The following is a 20,100-nucleotide window of genomic DNA, read 5'->3' as shown; positions in this document are numbered from 1 at the left end:
TTGCGAAGGCACAGCCAACACGGAGTGGCCTGTCTGTAACCCCACAGGAAGCCTCTCCTTGATTCCAGAGAGGGCACAAGTGGAAGAAACAGGGAACGCTTTGCCTGGCCACGACTCAGGTGAGGGTGATGCATGTATACCTCCTAAGAAGGCAGAGGAGGGCAAGGACTGAGGACCAGAGAAGAGAGGAGCTGAGAAACGGAGAGGCTACCTCCTCGGGCTCACCCCTGCTGGGCAAGCCTGCCGGAAAGAAGGTGCTGGTCGGACAAAGGGCACCAGCTGATCACCTGCCTGTTTGGCAAACGCGTTGGAGGCCGAGGCCAACAAAGACAACGCACACCTGCCTTCCGCAGCGTTCCAGTGGCACTCCCAGGGGCCTGAGAGCAGGAGTTGGCATGGAGACCGTTCTAGCAACACTGGTGACAAGGAGTGATTTCATGTCAAGAGTGGCCGCTGTGGCCCAGCTGTAGTGAGGAGGAGGTTGGGCCAATGGAAGGATGGGGGCAATGAGCCATGCTGTTCCGGGGATGCGCTCGCTTCCTTTACGGAGGGCCCTCCCCTGCCTGCCTGGCTGCCCATCACATCTGAAAAAGGAACCCGCGTGTAGAAATCAGAGCATCGCGAAAATCAGTAGTTCCTGATGGAACGCGATCGAAAAGAAGCTCCTACTTAAACAATTAGCGTGAGGCATAGACTCACAAACCGAAACCGCAGTTAATAAATGCGCCGATGAGCTTGCAGTCGAACCCTGGCTCAACACCGTTTCCGGCTGTGAACAAAGAACCAAGGAGAAAGTGCCTCAGATGTATGGGCTTTGCATGCTCCTGGGAGGTTGCCTTAAGTCATGCTATTTTACAGTAATACACGATCTTTCCAGGTGCCGTTATGTGTTTAGAAAGTCAACAACAAACTGGACGTTGTTTCCTTTAAAACAAAAACACTGAAGCAGGATTAGCCCTTCACAAGCCAGACATTTCAAGAGGAAATTGGGGTTTTTCTGGTAAAGGGAATTCAGAGTCTGATACTTGTGGCTGGAGCCCTTTCTTATCGGGTACTTGACCCTTCAATTTCATTTTCTCCTTGCTTTTAAACACTAGCCTTTTAGCAGCCCATCCCTGAATGGTGTTTATCTTCTGGGCTATCTATTAATTGTCAGTTTATTAGCAAACGTAGTTTGCCTGGGGTTGACGGATCTGTTTAATATCCTTCTATAAGGTACACTGGCTTATCTTTACCAAAAAATGTTATCAGGTGTCTGCTCAAAGGATCATTACCTTGATTTATTATTTCTTCACAGCAAATATCCAATAATGGGTTTTCCTTAAGCCATATCTGTACTTCTTCTTCTTCTTCTTCTTTTTTTTTTCATTCATCTTCAGGGCCTTTCTTGGTTCTGCTTCTTAAGGGCTGTGTGGATTGGAGGGCCAGGAAGTCTCAGGAGCTCAGCCAGACCGTCTACTGGGCCCCACAGCGACTGATAGGCGATTTCCAGGGCATCAGGGAGAGTGTCAGAAGGAAAGCAGTAATGATGAGCATGACCCCCCAGCAGGGGATCCTGGCTCCAGCTCTCCCCAGGGCACCAGGAAGCAGGTGCTCAGGGAGCCCCTTCGTAAAGAGCCAAGACATGCTGTCTGTCGCATGCGAGGTCTCAGCCAGCTACTATCCGAGGACTCTCAGAGGAGTAGGGACTGGGCTCAGGTGAGGGTGGCAGCGGTGAGACCAGGGTTTGGGAGAGGGCAGTGAGGCCTGAGTGGGCCTGGGGGATGGCCCAAGTGCGGTTCCCACAGGGAACACCAAGTCCTTCATCCAGAGTTCAAAGGCCTGGGAGAAGAAGTCATTCTGGCTTTGATTTGTTCTTTGTCTCCGGGGTTGGAATGAATCATCCCCTCTCCTTTTGCCTTCCAGTTTTAAAATGAATGTATGAGTAATACTCTTAATATTTTCCATTTTAAGAGACACTCAGAAAGTTTAGACAGACTGTGGGGCTGTTGTGTGGTTTACACCAGCTTTTTTTTCTTAAAAAAAAGACACACAAATATATACATATTTTTAAATCTCTTCTTCTCTTACGTACACATCAGAGATAAATACTTCTACTATCAAACTCCAGCCTAGTCATGTGGGGGGACAAGGAAAACACAAACACCATATTGATGTTTCTAAACAAGATCCCTAAGCCCCTGTTATATGAAGGAAAAGAAAAAGTGGTGAGTGCAAGTTGTAGACTTTCCTAAACTGCCCAGGGACCCGTAATAGTTAATTAGTTGCCTCAGAAAATTTTAAGGGATGTTGGGAATATGAACTATGAAAAAGCAGAACAGAGTTTTTGTGGTGGAATAAACCAGACTACCAAACTGTGTGTGTGTGTGTGTGTGTGTGTGTGTGCGCGCGCGTGTGTGTGTGTGAGAGAGAGAGAGAGAGAAAGAGAGAGAAAGAGAGAGAGAAAGAAACATGTGCGAGAGAGAGCACAAAGAAAGAGAGAATGCCCCTCTTCTATGAGTAGAAATATAACACTAATTGTTAAAAAATGAAATATGGCCTTTTGTAGCAACGTGGATGGAACTGGAGAGTGTAATGCTAAGTGAAATAAGCCATACAGAGAAAGACAGATACCACATGGTTTCACTCTTATGTGGATCCTGAGAAACTAAACAGGAACCCATGGGGGAGGGGAAGGAAAAAAAAAAAAGAGGTTAGAGTGGGAGAGAGCCAAAGCATAAGAGACTCTTAAAAACTGAGAACAAACTGAGGGTTGATGGGGGGTGGGAGGGAGGGGAGGGTGGGTGATGGGTATTGAGGAGGGCACCTTTTGGGATGAGCACTGGGTGTTGTATGGAAACCAATTTGTCAATAAATTTCATATATATAAAAAAAAAAATAACACTAATTGTTAACGGCCAAAATTGCTGCTGATAATCACACTGGCTGTGAAGCCCCATCATTCATCATTTTGTACTAGTTTTGCTTGTGTGTCTCACAATACCAAGCCCGTGGCACTCCTTTCAGTTGCGTTTCCGTGGGAATGAGGAGGGGGTGGAACGTGGGGCTAGAGCTCCCTCAACATGTAACTCTGAGCCCTGCCTTTCCTCAGGACTGCCAGTTTGAGGAGCATGTGGGTCGTGATCCTTTTGTTCCTTCTGGAAGGGAAAAAAAAAAAAAGTGTGCTCGGGGTAAAAATAGTATTTTAAAGTCTTCAAGAAATAATAATGCCACATCAGAGCTGATGACAAGGGAGGCATCAGGAGAGAGTGACGGAGCTGGGAAGGCTGGCGTTCTCTCTGCACCCCACCCCGCACGCCAGGCATCGGCCCCTGCCCTGGATCGGCCTCACCAGCAGTGTCCGGGGAGGGAGCCCAAGATTCCCACCTCCATCTGTCACTTGCTTTCTGGTTTCAAGAAAGCTCACCGGCTCAGGCCATCTCGCTGGAGCCAGGAAGACTGCTCCCAGCTCATTACCCTCCCCCCCCCCCCGCCCTTTCTTGCCCTGATTATTCTCCCCTGAATTTCACTTAAGAATCTCAAACCAGTGCATTAAATTGCCCTGTTCCTAGTCCCCAGGCTTTTGGGTATTTTATTTACAGCAGCAGCATCTCCCTCATTGGAGTATGACGGTTTAAAAAGAATTTCAGCTCCCTCCAGACTCCCAGGAGCTTGTCCGGGGAAGCAACCTCTTTTCTCCATTGTGCTGGAGTAGCAGGTGTTGGCAAGCGCCGAGGGAGGCTGAACCTCTTCCTTCTTTCACCCCACGGTGTGTGTTCCTTCTCTGATGACACTTTGCTTTGATCCAGGAAGTGGCTCTTACATGAGCTAAATAAGATACAACCGCTACAAGCAAATTAACAGCTCCTGGTGGCGGGTAGGGACTCCCCTTCGGCCACCACCCCTGGGCCCTCGTTCCTCCGCAGCCCTCGGCCCGGTTCTTACACAGCCCCGGTGCCCACGCGGGGGGGTTGCTCTCCGCTGCTAACCTTGGAGGAAGGGCTATGGAGAAGAGGGAGGAGAAGGTGATCTCAAAACACCAGTCACGCCATTTGGGAGGGTCCTACTTATGGGGAAAGCCAGTAGTAACTGACCTCAAAGCTCCTGTAATCCAAGCCTCTTAAATTTGGTAGACGAAGAAAATGGGACTCAGAGATGCGAAGTTACTGCCCCGTAGCTCGGAGTCAGCTGGTCTAAGAGAGGCGGCGAGGATGCTGATATCTGGGTTCTTTGCTCCTGGCTCTTTCCGGCAGGCCACAATGCCTCCGCTATAGCATGCAAAGTCAAAAACCGTATGGGCCCTTAAAACGAAGGTTTTGTACTTGTGGTCAGAGTGGCCCGAGGCCCTAAAATCGGCTGCTTTACCAACGAGAAAGAAAAAAAAAAAAATCCATGTACCTACGTGTGTGTATCTTTTCGAACAACTTCAAAATCAGCGTTACAGCATGACGGGGCTGGATTCACTTAGGGTTCGCGTAGAGCTTACCAGGAAGGAGACCGAGGGGCTGGTCAGGGCCAGAGTTCAGCCGGGGCTCCTCAGTGTTGTTCTCAACTTCCCTGGCTCCTAAAAATAGCCCCTAAAATTCAAACTAGGTTCCCTTTTGTGGTTGTTGTGTAAATCAGGGCATCTTAGATGAGATCGATTTTCTTCATTTCCTTTAACAACAGGCCCACTTTTCATGCCTCTGGAGCGTTCGACTCCACAGCCGTTCATCACATGACCTCCATGCGCCAGGCGCTGGCGTGCCTCCGGAAGGTCATGGCCGGGGGAGGCCGGGCAGCGGTCTTTTCTGCTCAGGGCCGGGTGTGGGGCCCCGCTCTCAGACTGTGCGATACTCGGGCCCACGGCCCTGCCCTTGGCCTGCTCTTCAGGTCTGACCTACAGGAGCCTGCTAACGTTTACGACCGCTGATCAGAATCTGCTGGGCGACAGTCACTTCAGTTGCTAGAGGAGATGTCATGTCACATCTGTGGCTTACAGGGGTGGGGGGACTGCAAGAGCTCCCCTCAGGTTAGTGCAAAAAGCAGGTAAAATGACACCTGGCCTTTAACAGGGGCAACCGATGCACGCTGGGAAGGAGGGGCTTTGGGGGAGCTGCCTGTGTGACTTCGGCAGCGGTGATCTCTAACTGGGAGGGCGGAGGGCAGTGGTGTGCTTGGAAGGGGTGGGGGAAGGGGTTCTGAGTGTGCACAGCAGGCATGCGACTTCTGCTTCGATTGTTGCTTCTGGGGTTGGTTGGTTCTGGGGGCGCATGATGGAAATCACGGGGGTAGGGGGGAGGCGTGGTTTACTCCTTTAAGCCACTTTCGGGCCACCCGGTGCTGTTGCATGGCGGGGGCTGGAGCTCGGAGCATCCCCCTCCTCTGTTTCTGAGTCACTAAGGAGAAAATAAGGGAAGATTGCTTACGTGCTTGAACTCCTTGCACATAAAAGAAACGTCAAAGACCTGTGGAGTTTCTAAGCCTCCTCCGAAAGAGCCAGAATCACTTAGGGAACAGGCTGGGAGCACCCCTGTGGCGGGCAGAGCACGCCAGGGGCGGGAACATTAGAGTGTGGATAACGGGGACAGAGGGGCAGGAACAGAAGCTGCCGTGGAGGAGAGGCCTTGAGGGACAGGGGCCAGACAAGGCTGAAGAGCTACAAGCCTGTGCAACTTTCACTTGAGTGCTTTATTGTCCCAAAGTGAGGCCTGGAGGAAAAAGAATTGCACGTGCGTACAGGATTGTCTGAGATGCGGTGCTCATGCACGCAATAAGCTTGGCCATTACTGCTCTCCTCTGTCAGTTGATCTGATTCAGCCGTGGCCCCGATTCTCCGCCATCTTTGGACTCCCTGCGTGCTCTCCTGTCATGGCCGCTGTGGAGGGCGGGGTACTTTCCAAAGGCCACGTAGCACAACGGCTTGTCCTCCATCAGGAGAAGATTGTCAGTAAGGCGAATCGTCCCGCCGAGTGGTGAAGCTTAGCAGTGGGTCCCATGTTTGTGTGGCGTTGCAGGGGACCCGCGCCACGTCAACACCCACCATCTCGGTTCCCTCCCCATCGTCACCTGGAGGTGCAGGTCCGGTGCAGGAGAAGAACATAGCATTTTGGCATCAGGCCCTTCTGGCTTTAAATCTCTGTTGTGCCAGTTAATAGATTTTACTTTGGGTAAGAAACTACGGAGTCAAAGTTGTCTCCTCTGGAAAATGGGGATTCTAACAGTTACCTCACGAGGACAAGGAAGGCGTTGGGGCACGTGAGAAGTTAGTAGGCAAATTAGAACAGGAAGTCTTCTCCTCAAGATGTTTTACTTCCATTTGTCAGGAAATTATTATAACCTGTGGTGACTATGTTTGAAAGCTGGCCCTGGGATGTGGCTCCTTTATTTCAGGGAGACCTTTCGCTTAGGATAGCGGTGAGGCACTTTGTACAGTGCCTGGTGGACACGGGCTCTCAGCTTTCACGAGGCATGGCAGCCTTTGTCCCCAGCCCGTCTCAACAGGGAACCTGAAGCCACAGGCAAGACCAGGACTGAACCTCGAGTCTGCCGACTCCTCCTCCAGCTCCCCTTCCTTCATGACTTAAATCCACCTTCAGAAAAGATTCCTATCTTTCAACAGAACACCTCACTAGGGATTTTGCCAGAAACAAAAATGTAGATACACCCTGAGTGTCCGTAGGAATTGGTCCCCTCTCTCTAAGCTGAAATGCTGCGTTATAGAGAGCTAATAATACGATTCCCAAAACACAGAGTTCTCAGGAAGATGGTGAGCAGGCCCAAAAAGGGACTCCCCAAATTCTGCCAGATTCTATCCACTCTATTTGCGGTCTTGAGGGAATGACCGGCCTCTGGTGATTCAGCTCCCTTATATGTAGAATGGAACAATGGGGACGGGACAAATGGATGGGGCCGAACTCACACCTAGGATCCAGGTATGGGCATGTGACCCAGGGTAGACTAGTTAAGTGCCTCATCTGTCTGGCCACAGGGACTGGTGCATGGATAAGACTGCCAGGTAAAATACAGGATGCTTATTTAACTGCATTCCAATTTAAATTTGGAATTTTAGGTAAATAAGTAATTTCTTCCATATGTCCCAAATATTACAGGGGATATAATTATACTAAGAAATTATTCATTTTTTTAATCTCAAATTCAGATTTAATGAGGCATCCTGTATTTTCACTTGCTAAATCCAGCAACTCAAGATACTCCCTTGAGGGGAGCCGATGAGAGCCCTTCTTGGGACATTTCTGGAATTATCGGCAAAAAGCCACTCTTTTCCCACTAGGATTGTGATAGCTGAGGTTGCCAGTCTCTGGGGCGACCTTTCTGAAAAAGGAGAGGGCAAACTGAGCACAGATGAGAGACAGAGAGAAACATGCCTGGAGTTAGAGCCTCTGGAGCCCGCTGTTCTGATTAACCCCGTCCTTTCCAATTAGGTGGACCCATCTGTCCCTTTGCCCCTTGTAATTGTCCAGACCATGCGTTCCCAGCTCTGTACTGCCATTCCAATTTTCCATTTTAAAGGCTTTTCTTTCTGTCAAAATCTTCCCATTCCTCAAAGAAGTCCACTCAATTTCAATCTTCTCCAAAAATTGTGCTCGGGCTATGGCCTTCGCCCACCGTGTTAATAGGATCCCATAGAAAGGTTGCTTTTGTATGCTGGAATGCAATGTATCTGGTCTAGGGCCTTAGTTTATTTAAAGCCCTGGACACTCCCTGGGCTTTAGTTCTTCTGATATCAAACGAAGCCCCAATAATACTCTAGGGTAGATTTATTTAAAAGATTGAGGGGCACCTGGGTAGTACAGTTGGTTAAGCGTCTGATTCTTGATCTCAGCTCAGGTCATGATCTCACAGTTTGTGAGTCCAAGCCCCGTGGTGGGCTCTGGGCTAATGGCACAGAGCCTGCTTGGGATTCTGTCTCTCCTTCTCTCTGTCCCTCCCCAACTCATGCATGCATGCACCTCTCTCTCTCTCTCAAAATAAATAAATAAACTTAAAAAAATTAATAAATAATTGATCAAAAGAGGTGCATGGGTGGCTCAGTCAATTAAGCGTCTAACTCTTGATCTAGGCTCAGGTCATGATCTCACGGGTTCGTGGGTTCAAGGCCCCCATCGGGCTCTGCGCTATGCTAACAGCGTGGAGCCTGCTTGGGATTCTCTCTCTCTCTCTCTCTCTCTCTCTCTCTCTTTCTCTCTCTGACCCTCCTCCACTTGTGTGTGCACTCTCTCTCTCTCTCTCTCAAAATAAATAAATTAACTTAAAAAAATCAAACGATAGAGGAAAAGCAAGGAGCAGTCACCAGGAGTCAGCTTGATCTCTCTTGCAGTGACAGGACATTTTGTAAAGTCCCTCGTACATGGAGTCAGGAGCCCAAGCTTTGAGTCCAGGTACTATCGCTGACCATCTCCCTGACCTGGATGCTTCGGGTCCTTGTGTGAGTACTCATTTGTGAGTACTCGTGCAGGTACTTGTGTGAGTACTCATAAATACTCACTGTGAGTGCTTGTGTCACCTTGTTTCCCTATTGGTGATGTGCTGTGTTATACAACAATGGAGCATGTGTTTCCAACTCCCTGACTCAATGGCACAGGATCATGTTGATAGATCCAAGGATCGGTGCGGAGAGAGCATACCTGGATTTCAGATGGGCATCTTACAAAGTTTTCACACTATCCTTCTCCTGAAGGGTGATGTGAGAAAGAGAGAAAGAGAAATTCAATCTAAGTGACAGAAGATTGGTGTAACATGTCTACAAGAAATAACAGAGGCCAGCATTCCCAGAGGTGACGCATGTCCTGTCACAAGGCTATTCTGTCATCCTAGGCTTTATCAACAACTTAAACCTTAGGTGACACAGAACTGGGGGGAGGGAACGGCCAATATACTGGAAAACAGAAATAAATTTTAAACCAATTTAATATTCTGCATTGATGGTTTAAAGCGAAATCTATCTATCTATCTATCTATCTATCATCTATCTATCTATCATCTAGCTTTTATCTAAAAGAATAACTTCCAGCAGGTTAAGAAAAAAGCCAACTACACAAATGTGATTCATGGGGAAAAGACTTGGAAGGTTTGAGTTACATCAAGCTGAATATGAATCATCAGTAAGTGTCCAAAATGCCAATGCAATGCGAGTTGGCATTATCGCGACTTGGGAGAGCCTCTTTCAATGGACATAAGAGCTTCCTCAGCACTAGCCATCTCCTTTTGTAATGTTGGGACTTATTCTAAGGAGGAGATCAGAATGCGACAGAAAAGCCCTGGGAATCACCCATTCATCTGTTCATTCAGGTACTCGTGCCTGTATTCACTCAGCAAACACATCCAGCCTTAATGGGCTGCAGTCCTGAATCCTTTTGGAAATGGCGTAGGGGTATAAATCAAAACCTAAGTAAGAGCAAATAAATAAAATATGCCAGAAACTATTCTAGAAGGATGATATTCAGACAGGAAAGACAGAGTCCCTGTCCTCAAGAATCTCAGCCTGGAGAAGGGAAGGGCCAACAATATGGGGATTCAGGGCCCATCGCAAAGCACAAAGTGGCAGAAAGGGAAGGTGGGAAAAGGGCAGTAAGTTAGTCACACTCCGTTCTGGGCACACTGATGTCTCTAATTTGTTGATTCATGTATTTCCTTGTTTTGTTCTCCCTCGCCCAGGAGGCAACCATTTTAAGGGGGTGACGTGTATCCCTTGAGATGTGTGGGCTCTTGAAAACCGTGTGATGCTGCTTTGTACACATTTTTACATAAATAGTACTGTACCGTGTATCTGATTCTCTCTCTGGCTTTTTTCATTCAATTCTAGATGGTGAGAACTAATAGGGTTGCTAAGTATACAATCAATCCTCATTATTCTCAGATTCTGTGTTTGCAAATTCACCTACTCACGAAAATTTATTTGTAACCCCCAAATCAATACTTGAGGAGCTTGAGAGCATGCCCATGGTCATTCACGGACATGAGCAGGGTAAAGAAAAAAAATGTGAGTCACCGACAGATACGTTCTCAGCAGCGATAGAACAAAGACACACTCTGCTTTCCGGTTTCAGCTCTCATACTGTGTAATCCAGAGTCCCTTGGGTGGTCTATTTGGTGCTCAGTTTTTCATATTTCTGTGCATTTTTGATGGGTTTGCTGTATAAAATGGTCCCAAACATAGTGCTGAAGGGCTGTCTAGAGTTCCTCAGTGTAAGAAGCCTGCGATATGCCTTGCAGAAAATTCACATAGATAAGCTTCCTTCAGGCATGGGTTACAGAGCTGTTAGCCATGAGTTCAATGTTAACATTGAATGCTGTTCAATGAATCAACAATATGGATTAAATAAGGTGTCTTTAAACAGAAAAAAAAAAAAACCACATAAAGTAAGGTTATGTGTTGATGAGCTGACCAACAATGTGACCGGGGCACCTGGGTGGCTGAGTCAGTTAAGCGCCCGGCTTCGGCTCAGGTTATGATCTCACAGTTTGTGGGTTCGAGCCCCGCATCAGGCTCTGTAGATTCTGTGTTTCCCTCTCTCTCTCTGCCCCTCCCCTGCTCACACTCTCTCTCTCTCTCTCTCTCTCTCTCTCTCTCAAAAATAAATAAACATCAAAAAAAAAACCCTTTTTAAAAAAATTGTTGTGACTAGAGGCTTGTAGGAACCTCCAACTCGGTATTTCCTCTAGGAGCAAAGGTTGAGTATTTGCTAATTCCATGTTTGTGGCGACTTTATACAGCGCAACTGCCACGAGTAATGAGAACTGACCACACCCCTGCTTCATTTCTCCTTGCTTCTGTGTTCTGTTCCGTACCACATGTCCCTTCCTTATTCCCCTAGTGATGGACAGCTGGAGTGCCTTCAAGTCTCAGTTCCCACCATCAAGGTCACGGCAAGGATCTCCATACACCTTCCTTCAGAGACCAGTGTGAGACTTTCTCTGGCAGCATTCCCAGGAATATGGTTTCCGGGTCCTAGGTAAGTGCATGTGCCCGAGTACCGCTGGATTGTCCTAAAGAAGGGCTGTCCCCCATCTATACTCCCACCAGCATCACAAGACAGTCCTGTATTCCTTACAGCCCTGCCATGACCTGTCATCGGCCAATTTTCTCGTTGTTTCCAGCCAGATAGGTATAAAGTCATAGCTTATTACGGTTCTTATTTGCTTATCATTGTGGGTTTCCTCTTGTGTGAATTGACCAGTGTTTGGCCTATTGATCCAGTCAGGTTTTGAAAAATTGACTTGCAAAAATTCCTTAGACACTGTAGATATTTGTACCCTGTCAGGTTTAGACATTTTAATTCTTTTTTTAATGTTTTATTTATTTTTGAGACAGAGAGAGACAGAGCATGAACAGGGGAGGGGCAGAGAGAAAGGGAGACACAGAATCCGAAGCAGGCTCCAGGCTCTGAGCCGTCAGCACAGAGCCCGATGAGGGGCTCGAACCCACGGACCGCGAGATCGTGACCTGGCTGAAGTCGGACGCTTAACCGACTGAGCCACCCAGGCGCCCCAGGTTTAGACATTTTAAATGTGTTTTCCTGATGTGTCATTTGCCTTTTCATTGCATCTATGATTTTTGTTTAATTTTTGTTTAATTTTTTTTTTACATTTATTTACTTTTGAGACACAGAGTGAGACAAAGTGTGAGCGGGGGAGGGGCAGAGAGAGAAGGAGACACAGAATCCGAAGCAGCCTCCAGGCTTTGAGCAAGAGGTCAGCACAGAGCCTGTTGCGGGGCTCGAACCCACGAACCGTGAGATCATGACCTGAGCCGAAGTCAGACACTCAACCGACTGAGCCACCCAGGTGCCCCTAATTTTTTTTTTTAATGTTTATTTATTCTTGAGAGAGAGACAGTGTGCGAGCAGGGGAGGGGCAGAGAGAGAGGAGGGAGACACAGAATCTGAAGCAGGCTCCAGGGCTCCAAGCTGTCCGCACAGAGCCCGACACAGAGCTGGAACTCACGAACTGCGAGATCATGACCTGAGCCGAAGCCGGGCGCTTAACCGACTGAGCCACCAGGCGCCCCCATGACTTTTTTATTAAGTGGAAATCCTTAATTTTGATGGGGTCAAGGAAATGTAGCTTTGGATAGTGTCTAGCTGGGAAGAAGGGGTGGAGGTTTTAGGAGTGAGTCTTCATGTGAAGGGCCATGTTATTTAAGGAAAGGGTAAAGCTAATTGAGATTTTCAGGGAGGGGATGGGGGGCAGGAGACAGGTAAATATAAATGGTAAGATAACGAATTTTTCTGGAGGGCTATATGCCAAGGAGCCTTTAGACTTAGTCCAGCCGCAGGTAGCAAGGACCGCCCTCTGAGATGCGCTCCAGACGGACAAGGAAGGACAGGCTGGATGAGTGCCAGAATGCCCTTGACCAGGGGGCAAGAGCCAATGAGCCCTGAAGTTGCTTTCAATTCTGGGAGTCTGTGAATGGGATGGAATGAAGAGGCAGGGAATTTGCATGGAGATTATCGCCTCCCTTAAACCAGCAATTCATCATTCCTGTGCCAGTGCTTACCTGGCCAAGCTGGTCTGCCCAGTATCTGTCAACAGTAGTAACATTTTCTTGCTGTACCCCATCCCCACCCCTTACTTAAAAACACACAACCCATTAACCTCATGGACGGGGTATGAGGCAAGTCCCTTCTGCGACTTTATTTTTCGTGTGAAACTCACGTTTAATTGGGACTTCCAAAGGGCTCCCTTAATTATAGGTGTGAGAAGGAAAAGGTGAAGGGAAGGTGTTGAAGATAGCCTAGTGTCGTTATGAGATGGGCCAAAAAGCAGTTCCTGTCTTTCATTCATTCATTCATTCCTTCACCCTTTTCATTACACACTGGCGAGTGCCTCCTCCTCATCAGGCCCTGGGCTCGGCCCTAGAGATACAAGAGTGAGCCAAACAGCCTCTGGCCTACCTTTACGGAGCTTTGGGCTTAGAGGGGCAAACATCCACGTAACACCAAACGTACAAATTTGTATTCAGACTTCTCCGTGTCTTCTCCCTTTAAAACTAGTGAAATGAGAAAAGGCAATGCAAATTAGAATGGAATAAAAATACCATTTTCATCTGTTATGCTGGCAAACATCCAGAAGTTTGTTGGTGAGGCTGTGGGACAATAGGCCTTCTCATACACCGCCGGTGGGAACACAGACTAACGCAGCTCCTCTGAAGGGGAATTTGGCAATATTCAACCAAATTACGTATGCACTCTATCCTTTGACCTAGCAATCCCACTCAGGAAAATATCCCTGAGATAGGCTGGCAAAAATACACTAAGGTCTACGCACGAAGCTATTTGTTACAATACTCCTTGTAACAGCTAAAGACGGGAAAAAACAACCCAGATGTGCCTCACTAGGGGACTAGTTGAAGAAACCGTGGCCCCGTCAAATCCATACCACGGAGAACCCTGCATCTCAGAAAGGAATGAGATATACTATTACACCCTACTCTAAAGTAATCTTTAGGGCAATGCCCGGATGACTCAGTCGGTCAAGTGTCTGACTTTGGCTCAGGTCCTGATCTCACAGTTGTGGGTTCGAGCCCCGTGTTGGGCTCTGTGCTGACAGCTCAGAGTCTGGAGTCCGCTTTGGGTACTGTGTCTGTCTCTCTCTCTCTCTCTCTGTCTCTCTCTGTCTCTCTCTCAAAAATAAATTAATGTCAAAAAAATTTTTTGAGAAAAAAGATCTTTAGGATCTGTTGTTAAGTGAAAAAAGCAAAATGGAGAAATGGCATATAAGGTATGTTACCTTACATCCTAGGACAGGGGAAAATTGCCTGCAAACCTATAACTTTACATTTTTAATGAAAGGAGGAACCAAAAAACTAATCAAAATTGTTACCTGTGTGTTACCTAGGGAGGAAACCAGACAACAAAGGAGACAATATAAACTAGGCGATCTTTATTTCATAGGCTTGACTTAGGAGTCCTCTGAATGTCTTCGGAAACAAAATTCAATCAAAAACAAAAGCATATTCCCCGCCCCCCCCCCAAAATGTTGAAAGCAAAAGAAAACGATGTAAATGTATATAAATTCAGTGGCTTAACCATATAGACAAAAATTATGTCAGATGACTTTAAAACCTAGTAGTTTGATTGTACCTCTTTAGTGGGAGATACTTATATATACACACACATATATATACATATATCCCAAGGACTAAAAGAGTCACAAAGAAATCTTAAGCTGTTTCAACAATATTATTGTTAATAATCATATTGGCATTGCCATTTTGAAGTGTATATATATATATATGTGTGTGTGTCTTTGTGTATATATCTATGTATATAGATATGTATATGTGTATATATATATATATATACACACATATCTCAACTATTCTGTATTTTAACTATATAATAAAATTGGAATGCAGACACATATGTGAAATAAACCAAATAATTTATTAAAATAAAGTGAATGACTAAGAACTAAGAATTCCAGTGTGTAAGAAACAAGTATCATAACCTCATGATGTATTTTCTCTTAAGTTTTTTTTCTAGCTCTATCCACCAGAAAGGTCTGGAAACAGGAATAAACCTGGTAGCAATGAGTATCGCTAATAGCCAGATTGTAGTCTCTAAATATCATTTCCCATTAAAAAAGAAATAGAGGCCATGGGGCACCTGGGTGGCTCAGTCCGTAAAGCATTTGACTTCCGCTCAGGTCATGATCTCGTACTTAGTGAGTTCGAGCCCCCTGTCAGGCTCTGCGCTGTCAGCACAGAGCTTGCTTGGGATTCTCTCTCTCTCCCTCTCTCTCTGCCCTGCCCTTACTCTCTCTCTCTCACTCTCAAAATAAATAAATAAAGTTAGAAAAGAAGAAGAAGAAGAAGAAGAAGAAGAAGAAGAAGAAGAAGGAGAGGCTCTTGGAGAAATGGAAGCTTACCAACAGCAAAACAAACACGGAACAGCTTATTATACCAAAAATCAAGAAAGTCATCAAATGGATATTCTTCCAAAGGACTCAAGAGGCATCTGGAAGGGACTACCTCTGGCCAAAGATAAGGCAATTTGATCATCAATAAGATGAATAACTTCAATAGTTTGAGATATATCAATTATTTTCAGATTTACAGTTTATACGTGTAAAACCTCACTGGTCACCTTTGGAGGATACTAGGAAACCATTCAATATTTTGAAAACTAGTGAGTACGGGGAACAAACCACGCACACATCCTGCCTTGCCTGTACGAATTGCACCTCAGAAGAACCAAATACCTGACGAGGGAAGAGCGCTCCCTCTCTCTTTAAGACATAAATCCCTATCAAAAACTGCAGAAGAAATGTGCATTAGTTGCCCAGGGCTGCTGTCAAAAGTACCGTAAACCAAATGCCTTCAACAACAGAAATGTATTGCCTCACAGTTCTGGAGGCTGGAAGTCCAAGATCAAGGTGTCGGCAGGGCACTGCTCTCTCTGAAGACACTCGGGAGAGAGTAGTTCCAGGTCTCTCTCCCAGCTTTGGGGAGTTCCTGGGCTTGTGGCTGCATAATTCCAATCTTCGGATGGCGTTCTTCCCGCATGTGTGTCTGTCTTTGTGTCCCGATGTCCCTTAAGGACACCAGTCGTAGTGGGCAGGGGACCCACCTCACTCCAGTCTGACTTTATCTCCACTTAATTCCATCTGCAGACACCCTATTTCCAAACACAGTCCGGTTCTGAGGTCATGGGGGTAGGAGTTTAGCATATGAATCTAGGGGTCATAATTCAAGCCAGGACATAATGACAGGGTTAGAATCGCATCATTTTGTAATTCCTAACGAAATAACGGATCATCTGTAACTGCTAAAACCGTTAGCAAATACCTGCCGACGAGCTTTCTGGAGAGCAAAGCAGGCAGCAACATCCGACTGAGGGACTAATCTTGACATCACCAGATGCAGGGCAACCCAGCATGACAGTGCTTCCTGAGGCCCCAGGAAGGGCATGGCACCACCTGGGAGGTGCTCTTGCCTCCCCCACCCCAAGAAAACCCCCACCACACCTGAATCTGAACAAGCCTTTAGAGGTAAGACGTAAACCAACAGTTTAGAGAATTTACAAGTGAGGAAAAAAAGGTGTTAAATGACACCTTGGGTACCACATCAGCAAAATTCCACATGTGAGAAATTTCATAAGACAAAGGTCTGATTTCTTAACAGATGTTGAGGGGGGGAAAAAGGGAGGGGGAAACCTATAGATAGAGACTTTAAAAGGGATGTCAACCCAATTCTGTGTATGCACTTCGTTTTGGTTTTGATTTGAACGAGCCAGCGATAAAAGATAAAAACATACAAGAGACAGAGAAATTTGAACACTGACTGGATATTTGATGACATTAAGAAATTACTAACTATTAAAACAAGAAAGAAAGGCATTACTAATTACTCAACGCGATAGGTTTTGTTGTAATTTTTTCAAAGCCCTTATCTTGTAGGCATACAACTGAGGTCTTTATGGGTGGAAAATTATAGTGTCTTGGATGTGTTTCCAAATAATCTGGGAAAAGGGGTGATAAACCGGGTGAGATTATAGACGAAATGCATTTGGCCATGTGTTGACACAGGGGTGATGGGTACCTGGGGTTTCATTACACTTTTATATGTTTGAAAATTTCCATAATAAAGTGGTAAAAAATGGATGAGGTGGCTCTCCTCCTCTAAAAGCCTTATCTATTCATCTCTGTTCTGGATCCCATCCCATCCTATCTTCTCAAGGACTAAGCTCCCCATTTATTGCCTCTCGGAGCTGAGTCATCCCCACAGCTTATAAACATGCTCTACGATCTCCCATCCAAAAAAAAAAAAAAAGGAAAAAAGAAAAAAAGAAAATCAGGGAAACTGACTTCATTTACTCCATTGGCCCACCCAATCTTTTTTATGCCTTTGCACGGCTCTAACTTCCCTTCTTACACGCATAGTTTCTAAGCTCTCACCATCCACTTCCTCCTCAACCTCCTGCAATCTGGCTGCTGCCGGAAAATGTTGTTAAGGTCCTTACCAACTGCCATGTTGTCAACTCCCGTGGACACTTTTCGGCCACTCAGCTGCTTTGCCCTGCTTTCCTGCCCTTCTCCATCAGCCCACTCCGATCCTGTCCACCTGTCTTCCCCCATCTCGTGTCCCTCTCCCCTAACACACAAAAACTTCCCTCCATGCCTTCCAGTTCCTCAGATGCCCCAGATGCCCGGGTTCGGTGCCTTCCCTGTGCCTCCTTCTTTCTTCCTGGCTCTCCCCACGATTCTCTCCTCTCACCATTTCAGTCTTCATGGTTGCTCTGTCTGACTGGGGCCCTCCACCAATCTTTGTCGTTGCACCTGCTTCGTTCCCTTTTTTATAACACTTATTGAACATCGGAATCCGATTTTTATTTGTTTTCTTCCCATTGGACTATAAACTCCACAAGGAAAGGAACCAAATCTGGTTTTGCTCATCTCTGCAATCCCCACAAACAGTACAGTTCCTGGCACACAGAGGCCACTTAGAAAATATTTGTTGAATGAAAACATTAAATAATACATGAATCAAATGAGTACTCAACTTAGTGTAATAACAAACTTTGACTCACACTGATAAAAAGCACATTGGGGTGTTGATCTCGGTTGAGAGGGTCACTAAAGCTTCCACGTGGAAATCACATTTGAGTGGAGATCTGAGGGGTTGGAAAGGAGTCACATAGGAGAAGTGGAGTTAACAGAATGAGAAAAAGGTCAGCAGACCCTGATGAGAAACCGCAAGAAGGGTTTCTGAAACCAAAAATCGCCTGGGGGATCAGAGATTGACCATTTCCCCTATGAGGGTTGGGGCTGGTGCATGACTTAGGAGTAAGTGACATAATGCAGAGAAGCCCAAAGGCCAGGGTGGCCCAGGCTACATTTAACCACTTGTTTCCAGCAGTCAAGGAAGCGTGAGCAAGCTTTCCCTTTCCTTGCTCTTACAAAGCAGGAAGCTTGCCGAATGCTTCAGTGCACAACCCTGGGGACTGAGCTCTGCCCTAACCTCACACCGTCCTCTGTGATAGCAGCCATGTTTACCCAAACAAAACCTCAGACCCTGTATAATTCACTTTGCCCAGCTGACCTCCTTTGCTCAGATCTCTAGCTTTGGACTAAGGGGGTGAGCAGAGTTCAAACATGTGTTCCCTAAAGGTAGTTTCAGGGAGCAGGAAACTGAGGACCACTCAGCCAGCAATGGTGGAAAGAAGTTGACAATCCAGGTCTCCAAAGGAACAAAGGGCAGGTGAAGGACTTCTGAAACTAGTTCAAACACGCACACGCACACGCACACACACACACACACAACACATATGCAGAATTAGTAAAAAGGCTTTTTGAATATTGACTTGTCCTTTGACCCCGTAGCTCTGTTTCTAGAAGGCTGGGCTGAGGAAATAATCAGAGGCAGGGCCAAGATGAGCGCATTAGGAGGACTGCTGTAAAGCTATTTACAAAGCAGAAAATTGCAAAAACCTAAATGTCCAAAAACAGAAGGAGGGCTAAATAAATGAGAGCATGCCTGAGCTGGTGTGCGGCCATTACCATTATGTTTAGAGATAAATTTTAATTGCTTGGAAAATGCTCATCATATAATGTCAAGTGAAAGAAAGTAAAATGAATAACTGCTTCTATAGTGTGAACTCAAACATTTGCATTGCTATATATACAGGAGAGAGCCAGATAGGTAGATGAACACAAAGAAAAAGATCGGATAGAAATCATTATTATAGTCAGATCTTCCTGGTAAAAAATGTTTAACATTTAAAAAAATGTTTATTTAGGGGTGCCTGGGTGGCTCAGTCAGTTGAGCGTCCGACGTAGGCTTAGGTCATGACCTCGAAGTTTGTGGGTTCGAGCCCCACGTCGGGCTCACTGCTGTCAGCAAGGAGCCGGCTTGGGATTCTTTGTCCCCTTCTCTCTACCCCTCCCCCACCTGCACTCTTTCAAAAATAAATATACATTAAAAAAAGTTTCTTTATTTTTGAGAGAGAGAGAGAGAGAGAGGAGAGGGCAGAGAGAGAGTCTCCAGCAAGCTCCGCACTGCCAGCATAGAGCTGGATACAGGGCTTGAACCCACAAACCATGAGGTCGTAACCTGAGCTGAAACCAAGAGTCCGACGCTTAACCAACTGAGCCACCCAGGCACCCCCAGAATTGCATTATTTTAATTTGATTGTTCTTCTCTGCATTTAATTTTCAAACACATGCATATCTTATAAAGTCACAAATGAATAATAAGAATCTTTTCTATTTATTCATTTATTTCCTTTTCTATCGCGGTAAAAGACGTAACATAAAACTTACCATTTCAGCCATTCTTCGGTGCGCTGTTCAGCAGCACTGAGCACATTCACAGTGTTGTGTGACCATCACGGCCGCCCGTCTCCAGAGCTGTCTCGTCTTACAAAACATAGACTCTGTAACCCATGCAACGAGGACTCCCATTTCCCCCGCCCCCGTTCCCTGGCAACTACCATTCAACCCTCCGTCTCTGTGAATTTGGCTTTCCACTTACCTCATACGAGTGGAATCAGACAGCACTCCTCCTTTCATGTCTGGCTCAGTTGATTTAGCATAATGCCTCCCAGGTTCACCCACGTCTGACTTATTTTTCAAGCACCTTAGTGTGGTTCTTTCATTCTGCTGAAATGCAGGGCCGATCTATAGTGTCCTCATCTGTAATATGGGCACAATTGCATCCACCTCCCTCATCCGCACTGGTTAATTTAAAGTGCTTCAGGGGGCACCTGGGTGCCTCGGTCATGATCCCAGGGTTGTGGGATCGAGCCCCGCATCAGGCTCCATGCTGAGTGGGGAGCTTGCTTAGGATTCTCTCTCTCTGAAAATAAATAAATAAATAAATAAATAAATAAACAAACAAACAAACAAAAATAAAATAAATTTTAAAAAATAAAAGGTATAAAAGCTTAAAAAAAAAAGGATTCTCTCCCTCTGCTCCTCTCTCCAGCTTGCACTCCCTCCCCCCCTCTAAAAACAAAAACAAAACAAACAAACAAAAGTGCTTCAAATAATGCTCAATATATAGTAAGTGCTATTCATATTTTAAATTACCATCATCATTGTGGCTGTAGTTTAGTGCCAGACCTGAGCCTAAAGCTCACTCTTAACTCCTAGGCCAAAGCTGTTCTTACCAACTCTCTA

General features: G+C 46.1%; 1 long non-coding RNA gene across 1 annotated transcript; it reads right to left on the bottom strand.

Moving 5' to 3' along the window:
- Positions 1-8,275: 8,275 nt before the first annotated feature.
- Positions 8,276-19,704, bottom strand: LOC115509304. The gene is made up of 4 exons (XR_003967298.1): positions 19,454-19,704; positions 19,243-19,338; positions 12,876-12,970; positions 8,276-8,653 (listed from the first exon to the last, which is right to left on the bottom strand). It is a non-coding gene; the product is annotated as an uncharacterized LOC115509304 (long non-coding RNA).
- Between the last annotated feature and the right edge of the window lie 396 nt (positions 19,705-20,100).

The sequence above is a fragment of the Lynx canadensis genome, chromosome A1 (genome assembly GCF_007474595.2).
Source record: "Lynx canadensis isolate LIC74 chromosome A1, mLynCan4.pri.v2, whole genome shotgun sequence".
Lineage (NCBI taxonomy): Eukaryota > Metazoa > Chordata > Mammalia > Carnivora > Felidae > Lynx > Lynx canadensis.
Note: the sequence above shows the minus strand (reverse complement) of the source record. Positions and strands in the feature narration are given on the sequence as shown.